Source organism: Triticum dicoccoides, chromosome 5A, assembly GCF_002162155.2.
Source record: "Triticum dicoccoides isolate Atlit2015 ecotype Zavitan chromosome 5A, WEW_v2.0, whole genome shotgun sequence".
Classification (NCBI taxonomy): Eukaryota; Viridiplantae; Streptophyta; class Magnoliopsida; order Poales; family Poaceae; genus Triticum; species Triticum dicoccoides.
This window is the reverse complement of record NC_041388.1, coordinates 32,579,521-32,589,963: the sequence shown is the minus strand read 5'-3', so window position 1 is coordinate 32,589,963 and position 10,443 is coordinate 32,579,521.

The window sequence follows — 10,443 nt, the reverse complement described above, 5'->3', positions numbered from 1 at the left end:
AGCATGGACTTTGGTGGACTTGCCCGATGATCGGCAAGCCATTAAGATAAATGGATCTTTCAAAAGGAAGACGGACAATGATGGTAAATGTCACCATTAAGAAAGCTCGACTTGTCGTTAAGATGTTTTCCGACAAGTTCAAGGAGTTGACTATGATGAGATTTTCTCACTCGTAGCGATGCTTAAAGTCCGTCGGAATCATGTTAGCATTAGCTGCATTTATGAAATCTGGCAGATGGATGTCAAGACAAGTTTCCTTACTAGTTTTCGTAAGGAAAGGTTGTAGGTAATACAATCAGAAAGTTTTTGTCGATCCTAAAGGATGCTAAAAGGTATGCTAGCTCCAGCGATCCTTCTAAGGACTGGAGTGAGCATCTCGGAGTTGGAATGTATGCTTTGATGATGATCAAAGATTTTGGGTTTGTACAAAGTTTATGAGAAACTTGTATTTCCAAAGAAGTGAGTGGGAGCACTATAGAATTTCTGATGAGTATATGTTGTTGACATATTGTTGATCAGAAATGACGTAGAATTTCTGGAAAGCATATAGGGTTATTTTGAAAGCATTTTTCAATAGAAAACCTGGATTAAGCTACTTGAGCATTAAGCATCAAGATCTATAAGGATAGATCAAAACGCTTAATGGTACTTTCAAATGAGCACATACCTTGACATGATCTTGAAGGTGTTCAAGATGGATCAGTCAAAGAAGAAGTTCTTGCCTGAATTGTAAGGTACGAAGTTAAGACTTAAAGCTCGACCACGGCAGAATAGAGAGAAAGGACGAAGGTCGTCCCCTATGCTTAAGACGTAGGCTCTTCAGTATGCTATGCTGTGTACCGCACCTGAAGTGTGCCTTGCCATGAGTCAGTCAAGGGGTACAAGAGTGATCCAAGAATGGCTCACAGGACAGCGGTCAAAGTTATCCTTAGTAACTAGTGGACTAAGGAATTTTCTCGATTATGGAGGTGGTAAAAGAGTTCGTCGTAAAGGTTACGTCGATGCAAGCTTAACACCTATCCAGATAGCTCTAAGTAGAGATACCGGATACATATAATGGAGCAACAATTTAGAATAGCTCCAAGTAGAACAGTTATTTGGAACAGCTCCAAATAGAGCGTGGTAGCTGCATCTAGGAGATGACATAGAGATTTGTAAAGCATACACGGATCTGAAAGGTTCAGACCCGTTGACTAAAACCTCTCTCACAAGCAACATGATCAAACATAAAACTCATTGAGTGTGAACTAGACTACTGACTCTAGTAAACTCTTGGGTATTAGTCACATGGCGATGTGACCTGTGAGTGTTAATCACATGGCGATGTGAACTAGATTATTGACTCTAGTGCAAGTGGGAGACTGTTGGAAATATGCCCTAGAGGCAATAATAAAAGTATTATTATTATATTTCCTTGTTCATGATAATTGTCTTTTATTCATGCTATAACTGTATTATCCGGAAATCGTAATACACGTGTGAATACATAGACCACAATATGTCCCTAGTGAGCCTCTAGTTGACTAGCTCGTTGTGATCAACAGATAGTCATGGTTTCCTGGCTATGGACATTGGATGTCGTTGATAACGGGATCACATCATTAGGAGAATGATGTGATGGACAAGACCCAATCCTAAGACTAGCACAAAAGATTGAGTAGTTCATTTGCTAGAGCTTTGCGAATGTCAAGTATCTCTTCCTTTGACCATGAGATCGTATAACTCCTGGATACCGTAGGAGTGCTTTGGGTGTATCAAACGTCACAACGTAACTGGGTGACTATAAAGGTGCACTACAGGTATCTCCGAAAGTATCTATTGTTTTATGCGGATCGAGACTGGGATTTGTCACTCCGTGTAAACGGAGAGGTATCTCTGGGCCCACTCGGTAGGACATCATCATATGCGCAATGTGACCAAGGATTTGATCACGGGATGATGTGTTACGGAACGAGTAAAGTGACTTGCCGATAACGAGATTGAACAAGGTATTTGATACCGACGATCGAATCTCGGGCAAGTAACATACCGATAGACAAAGGGAATTGTATACGGGATCGATTAAGTCCTTGACATCGTGGTTCATCCGATGAGATCATCGTGGAACATGTGGGAGCCATCATGGGTATCCAGATCCCTCTGTTGGTTATTGACCGGAGAACGTCTCGGTCATGTCTGCATGTCTCCCGAACCCGTAGGGTCTACACACTTAAGGTTCGATGACGCTAGGGTTATAAAGGAAGCTTGTATGTGGTTACCGAATGTTGTTCGGAGTCCCGGATGAGATCCCGGACGTCACGAGGAGTTCCGGAATGGTCCGGAGGTAAAGATTTATATATAGGAAGTCCTGTTTCGGCAATCGGGACAAGTTTCGGGGTCATCGGTATTGTACCGGGACCACCGGAAGGGTCCCGGGGGCCCACCGGGTGGGGCCACCTGCCCCGGGGGGCCACATGGGCTGTAGGGGGTGCGCCTTGGCCTACATGGGCCAAGGGCACCAGCCCCAAGAGGCCCATGCGCAAGGAAACTTGGAGAGGGAAGAGTCCTAAAGGGGGAAGGCACCTCCGAGGTGCCTTGGGGAGGATGGACTCCTCCCCATCCTTAGCCGCACCCCCTTCCTTGGAGGAGGGGGCAAGGCTGCGCCCTCCCCCTCTCCCTTGGCCCTATATATAGTGGGGAAAAGGAGGAGCAATCATACCTAAGGCCTTTGGTTGCCTCCCTCTCCCTCCCGTGACACATCTCCTCTCCCGTAGCTGCTCGGTGAAGCCCTGCGGGATTGCCACGCTCCTCCATCACCACCACGCCGTTGTGCTGCTGCTGGATGGAGTCTTCCTCAACCTCTCCCTCTCTCCTTGCTGGATCAAGGCGTGGGAGACGTCACCGGGCTGTACGTGTGTTGAACGCGGAGGTGCCGTCCGTTCGGCACTTGGTCATCGGTGATCTGAATCACGACGAGTACGACTCCATCAACCCCGTTCACTTGAATGCTTCCGCTTAGCGATCTACAAGGGTATGTAGATGCAAACTCTCCTCTCCTTTCTACTCGTTGCTGGTCTCTCCATAGATAGATCTTGGTGATACGCGTAGGAAAATTTTGAATTTCTGCTACGTTCCCCAACAGAGACAACATTGCATCTTTTTGGGAATTGTACCTTTGCTTAAATATGTTGGTTATCCATTCTACCCAACTAGCAGCGAGGAATCTCTGTATATGATGAAATAACCTTAGCTACTGAAGGAGTGAAGGCCTACCTAAAAAAGAGCCGGAGGGGGCAATCCCTCTCCGGTTGCCATCTTCATCATCCCGGTGCTCTCCATGACGAGGAGGGAGTAGTTCTGTCAATCACTATTTTATCTGGAAGATTAACTCCCACTTGATTCAAGCGATTGTAGTACCCAGACAATCTGAGCACATGCTCATTGCTTGAGCTATTCTCCTCCATCTTTTAGCTCTAGAACTTGTTGGAGACTTCATATCTCTCAACTCGGGTATTTGCTTGAAATATTAACTTCAACTCCTGGAACATCTCATATGGTCCATGACGTTCAAAACGTCTTTGAAATCCCGATTATAAGTTGTTAAGCATGGTGCACTAAACTATCAAGTAGTCATCATATTGAGCTAGCCAAACATTCATGACGTCTGCTTCTGCTCCTGCAATAGGCCTGTCACCTAGCGGTGCATCAAGGACATAATTCTTCTGTGCAGCAATGAGGATAATCCTCAGATCACGAATCCAATCCGCATCATTGCTACTAACATTTTTCAATTTAGTTTTCTCTAGGAACATATCAAAAATAAAACTAAGGAGCTAAACGCGAGATATTGATCTACAACATAGATATGCTAATACTACCAGGACTAAGTTCATGATAAATTTAAGTTCAATTAATCATATTACTTAAGAACTCCCACTTAGAAAGGCATCCTTCTAATCTTCTAAGTGATCACGTGATCCAAATCAACTAAACCATAACCGATCATCACGTGAAATGGAGTAGTTTTCAATGATGAACATCACTATGTTAATCATATCTACTATATGATTCACGCTCGACCTTTCGGTCTCAGTGTTCTGAGGCCATATCTGCATATGCTAGGCTCGTCAAGTTTAACCTGAGTATTCTGCGTGTGCAAAACTGGCTTGCACCCGTTGTAGATGGACATAGAGCTTATCACACCCGATCATCACGTGGTGTTTGGGCACGACGAACTTTGGCAACGGTGCATAGTCAGGACGAACACTTTTTATCTTGAAATTTAGTGAGAGATCATCTTATAACGCTACCGTCAATCAAAGCAAGATAAGATGCATAAAAGATAAATATCACATGCAATCAAAATGTGTGACATGATATGGCCATCATCATCTTGTGCCTTTGATCTCCATCTCCAAAGCATCGTCATAATTTCCATCGTCACAGGCATGACACCATGATCTCCATCATCTTGATCTATATCAATGTGTCGTCACATGGTCATCTCACCAACTATTGCTCTTGCAACTATTGCTATCGCATAGCGATAAAGTAAAGCAATTATTTGGCGCTTGCATCTTATGCAATAAAGAGACAACCATAAGGCTTCTGCCAGTTGCCGATAACTTCAACAAAACATGATCATCTTATACAACAACTTATATCTCATCACGTCTTGACCATATCACATCACAACATGCCCTGCAAAAACAAGTTAGACGTCATCTACTTTGTTGTTGCAAGTTTTACGTGGCTGCTACGGGCTTAGCAAGAACCGTTCTTACCTACGCATCAAAACCACAACGTTAGTTTGTCAAGTTGGTGCTGTTTTAACCTTCGCAAGGACCGGGAGTAGCCACACTCGGTTCAACTAAAGTTGGAGAAACTGACACCCGCTAGTCACCTGTGTGCATAGCACGGCGGTAAAACTAGTCTCGCGTAAGCGTACGCGTAATGTCGGTCCGGGCCGCTTCATCCAACAATACCGCCGAACCAAGGTGTGACATGCTGGTAAGCAGTATGACTTATATCGCCCACAACCCACTTGTGTTCTACTCGAACACTTTGAGTACCTGCCCCGAACCATCTATCACATTATCCGGCGGACTCTCTGGCCTATCAAAGGGCACTCTCCAAATGCCAAGATCGAGGGTGCAATGAAGACTCTGATATTCTGTATCCTTCATGGTAAATGCTTCAACGCACAAGACTTTTTCATACGCCAACTTGCTGCATCTGGCTCAGATTTACTTGGTTTGAAGTTCTATGCTCCTTGGGTAATGAGACTGATCAAGCTTCATTCTGCGATCTCATATCAGCCCTCAGCCCGTAACCATTGGATCTTCTTGCCAGATGTGGATACCTCTGCTGAAGCCATCTATGCTGAACCTGCCAAGCAACCTTTGAGTCTTCAGAATGCAGAACACCAAAGCTTCACTCAAAACGTTGAAGGTGTTGAAGCCATCTCTAGGGTGTATCCTTTGGCTGGCACTACACGTGCACCACACTCGGCTTCAATTGAAGCCACTGACAGTGCAACTGCTTCAAGACCCAAGAAGCGCGCTCGTGTTCTCACTGACCGAGAGCTTCTTGTGGCCCTTCATCAAAAACAAGATAGGCATCATGACTGGATAAAGCGACAGATGAAAAGCCTCTTGGTGGATGTTAATCGTCTTCGAAATCTTGCCACCAAGAATGCCTTCGTTACCCATGAAACCTGTCGTCGTACATGGAAAGGGCTATCAATGATGTGCACTGAAGCTGAACTTGAAGAGGATGGCTTCACTGAGCGATTCAAGTTTGACACCACACCTCCTAGAAGGGCTGTGATGCGAAGCACACCATCACTTGAAGACTCTGAGTTTTCTTCATCTGCTGCCACAGTCACTGCCAGAATCATTGATGAAGAAGACGATGCTACCTCACCACCACCTGCTTCAGCACCTCCAAGCTCTTCTGCACCGCCAAACACCTCCAACGACCCTGCTGCTCCTAGGAACGAGTAGACATTCTATGTCTTCAAACCTTTTTGGTCCTTACTGACAAAAGGGGGAGAAGCATATGGGTTGATAGTCTTCAAGCGGGTCCATTTGGGCGGGTGCTTTATGTTTTGTTATATTTTGCTTCGTGCTTACAACTCTTGTTTTACATTTGGTTCTTATGAGTTGTAGCACTTAAACCAGATGGCCGTCTGCTACTTGTTTGCCACTCTGTTTTGCGAAGATAAATTCCGCATGTGCGACAATAAATTCTGCACTTATCTCATTCTGCAGACGTCCATTTTCCATTATGCATGTCATTATCTTCATGTATCTTCACATGCATAGTGGATTGTCATCATAAGCTGAAGTAGATCTCCACAAGTACAACCAGCCATGTGCATTTGCATTTCAAAAGCAAATTAACTTGTATGCACATCTTCAGGGGGAGCCCTTGCAACTTATGAAGACAATTTCTTATCCTTTACAATTTCACAGACTATATTCCTCGTTGAAAACTTCAACTAGTTTGTCATCAATCACCAAAAAGGGGGAGATTGTAAGTGCATCTAGTGCCACCCCTAGTTGGTTTTGGAGTATTGACGACAAACCTAGTTGAGGGACTAATGTGTTTGTGAGAATTACAGGATAACACAGGTAGAAGTCCCTCATTGATTCGGTTTTATTGCCAGAGATGACCCCTAAAAATGTATGAAGACATTGAAGTCAAAGGTGGTATATGAAGATATTCATTGAAGACTATGACAAAAGAAGACACGTTATGAAGCCTATGGAGCTCGAAGACTTAGATCTTTCGTAGTTCTTTTCCTTTGTGTTGAGTCATAGGAACCACTGTACTGTTAAGTGGGGTCCAGGAGAACCAGTTAGAATGACTGAAGTGATGCCTAAACCAAAAACCTATGTCTTCGAGTGAAGACAATGGGAGCGAATCTTGTCCAGAGCCGGACAAGTCAGCTTTGCTTGTAGCCCAAGTAAAGTTGCCATGAGAGTTTGAAATCTGACCGTTGAGACACATGTCAGTTCCTTAGTGACCCAGGGTCATTTCGGACAAATCAGGTCGGGTTGCCAAGTGGCTATAAATAGCCCACCCCCTACAATCATAAACGGTTGGCTGCTCAGATTTTAGTGCACGGCTTTTGTCGTTTGAGAGCAACCCACCTCGAAGCTTTTGAGAGAGAGAATTCCTTGCGAGGATAAAGCCCTAACCACCCAGAGCCAGAGAACATTGGGCATCACTTAAGTCTTCTTGTCTGTGTGATCTGAAGACTTATTGCACTTGAGGACTGTGCATCCTCCAGACGGTTAGGCGTCGCGTTCAGAGCATTCAAGAGACATTGTGGATTGCCAGTGAACGAAGTCTGTGAAGGTTTAGGAGTCTACCTTGAAGACTTACCAGAGTGATTGGGCGAGGACTAAGTGACCTTAGCTCAAGGAGAATACGGTGAGGACTTGGTGTCCTGAGCTGCGTGTTCAGGACTGGGTGTCCGGGACTGTGTGTCCTAAGGTTTAAATACCTAGCCGCTCCAACCAGACGTACAGTTGTCACAACAACTGGAACTGATCCAACACATCATTGTCTTCAACGAGTCACTGGTTTCATCTTCACTTCCTTTTACTTACTGTTACTCATTGTGAAGCCATTGCATGCTTGCTATATCTTTTGTCTTCAGAATGTAACTGTATGATTTGTTTGGCTTCATAACTTCTTCCTACCTGATCCTTATTACACTGCAGCTGCTTGTCATTGTGCTTTCACTCTATTGAATACTTGACCATGGCTTGCCTAGTGTAATTTAACTTCCGCTGCATAGTGATAGGCTTATCTCTACTGTTTGTCTTCATAACTTCCACGTTTTGAAGACTTTCATAAAAATCGCCTATTCACCCCCCCCTAGTCGATATAACGCACTTTCAAGGTGGCATGTTGCATTACTACTGAAATCACCCTGATTGCCGAGTGTCTTTTCTTGGACACTTGTATAAAAATATGAAATGCAAGAAAAATAAAGGCAAACCTACTCTTACCCCCTTCTATATCATAAAGAAAAGATATATTTTTATACTTCCCTAAGAAGAAAGAAGTGCCTCTATATTTACATTATAGATTTATGTATCATAATCCATCTCGAGATATTTGGATCAATACCTATTTTGTGATGCTTTGAAAGAAGCTTGTACAGTTTGGGAAGGGGGGTCTTTTGAGAGAAAAAAAGAATCTACTTCAACCGATGTGCCCTTAGGCATGGCCATGCACTAATCATTTTGTCAATCCTTATTCTTTAATATTTTTCTTTAGTTTTGTTTCACTCATGCAAGAAACTATTGTATTGTAAGAAAGAGACATTATACCAATTCAGAATTTCTACTAGAAATGACGAATGGTTAAAAAGTTCGCCAAACAATCCCTTTGTCGAGTGCTTCAAAAAATACACTTGGCATACTCACGGTTTCTCTAGTGTTACACTCCGCAAATAAAAAACACCCGGAAAAGACCAAACTATGTCATGTGTTTCTTATTACACTCTGCATTTTCCCCTTTTCTATTTTATTTTATTTTTTGTCATTTCATTCTTTCATTTTGTTTATTCTCTTTTATTTATTTTCTTTCATTTCTTTGTGTAACATGAAAAATTGGTAAAATAGTTTGAAAACTCCCATATGTACTCTTGTCTCTATGTTTAGGCCCTATCCAAAGAAAGAAAAGGTGTTCCAAACACGCAGAATGTTATAACCATTTCTTTTGCAATGAAAATGCTGAGGAGACAACATTGCATCTTTTTTGGGATTGTACCTTTGCTTAAATATGTTGGTTATCCATTCTACCCAACTAGCAGAGAGGAATCTCTGTATATGATGAAATAACCTTAGCTACTGAAGGAGTGAAGGCCTACCTAAAAAAGATTACTATTGATATTATCATCCTAGGATGTTGAAATAGTTCTTTATATATCTGCTTTAGATTGGTTTGTTGAAATAATAGGAGTCATAGGAGTGGGATAATACTCAAAATGATGTCTCGGCAATAAGCACATGTTTTTTAAAAGCATGACATTACTCTCCTAGGTCACAAAATCAAGAGCAAAAATGTCGAATGTTTACATGGATGGGCAGTGTCGTGATTTTGTCACGGCAGATGTCCTAGTGTGAGGACTTAGTCGTGAGGCCATCGTTGCTAAGTGGTGGCTTGAGTGGGGCTGATTGGAATCGAGAAGACGTGAGTTTTACCCAGGTCCGGCCCCTCACGGTCGAGGTAAAAGCCTACATCCTGCTTAATTTATATTGATCATCATGGTCTCGATTACAAGGGCGCTCTTTTGCTGCCTCTATCTCGAGAGCTATCAAAACACCTGTCACGAGACTCGTCTGTCTAAAACCTTGTCTATCTTTTCTAACTTGTCCCTCTTGGGGTGCCCTGCCCCTCCTTATATAAGTTGAAGGGGCGGCTTATATGTAGAGTCCTAGTAGGATTAGGATTAATCTATTCTGGCTTTTTATAGCGGGCTTCTTACCGCGGGCAACTTATCGCAACCATCTTATCTTGGGCTTCTTATCTCCGGGACTCATCTTCCGGGCGACTTAAGCCCAAAGATGACTTAATGTCAGGGCGGCTTAAGCCAAGAGATGACTTATCATCAGGGCGGCTTAAGTCCAGAGATGACTTAACGTCAGGGCGGCTGAAGTCCAGAGATGACTTAACGTCAGGGAGACTTAAGCCCAAAGATGACTTATCTTCAGAGAGACTTAAGCCCAGAGATAAGTAATTTTCAGAGAGACTTAAGCCCAGAGATAAGTAATTTTCAGAGAGACTTAAGCCCAGAGATGACTTATCTTCAGAGAGACTTAAGCCCAGAGATGACTTATCTTCAGAGAGACTTAAGCCCAGAGATGACTTATCTTTAGAGAGACTTAAGCCCAGAGATGACTTATCTTTAGAGAGACTTAAGCCCAGAGATGACTTATCTTCAGAGAGACTTAAGCCCAGAGATGACTTATCTTCAGAGAGACTTAAGCCCAGAGATGACTTATCCTCGGGGCGGCTTAAAATCCTAATATGCTAGGTATACAAGATTAGCAAAAACTTTTTTATGAGTGTGTTGAATACTAAGAGAAGTTTGATGCTTGATGATTGTTTTGAGATATGGAGGTAATAATATCAAAGTCATGCTAGTTGAGTAGTTGTGAAATTGAGAAAAACTTGTGTTGAAGTTTGCAAGTCCCGTAGCATGCACGTATGGTAAATGTTATGTAACAAATTTGAAACATGAGGTGTTATTTGATTGTCCTCCTTATGAGTGGCGGTCGGGGACGAACGATGGTCTTTTCCTACCAATCTATCCCCCTAGGAGCATGCGCGTAGTGCCAAGGTTTTTGATGACTTGTAGATTTTTGCAATAAGTATGTGAGTTCTTTATGACTAATGTTGAGTCCATGGATTATACGCACTCTCACCCTTCCATCCTTGCTA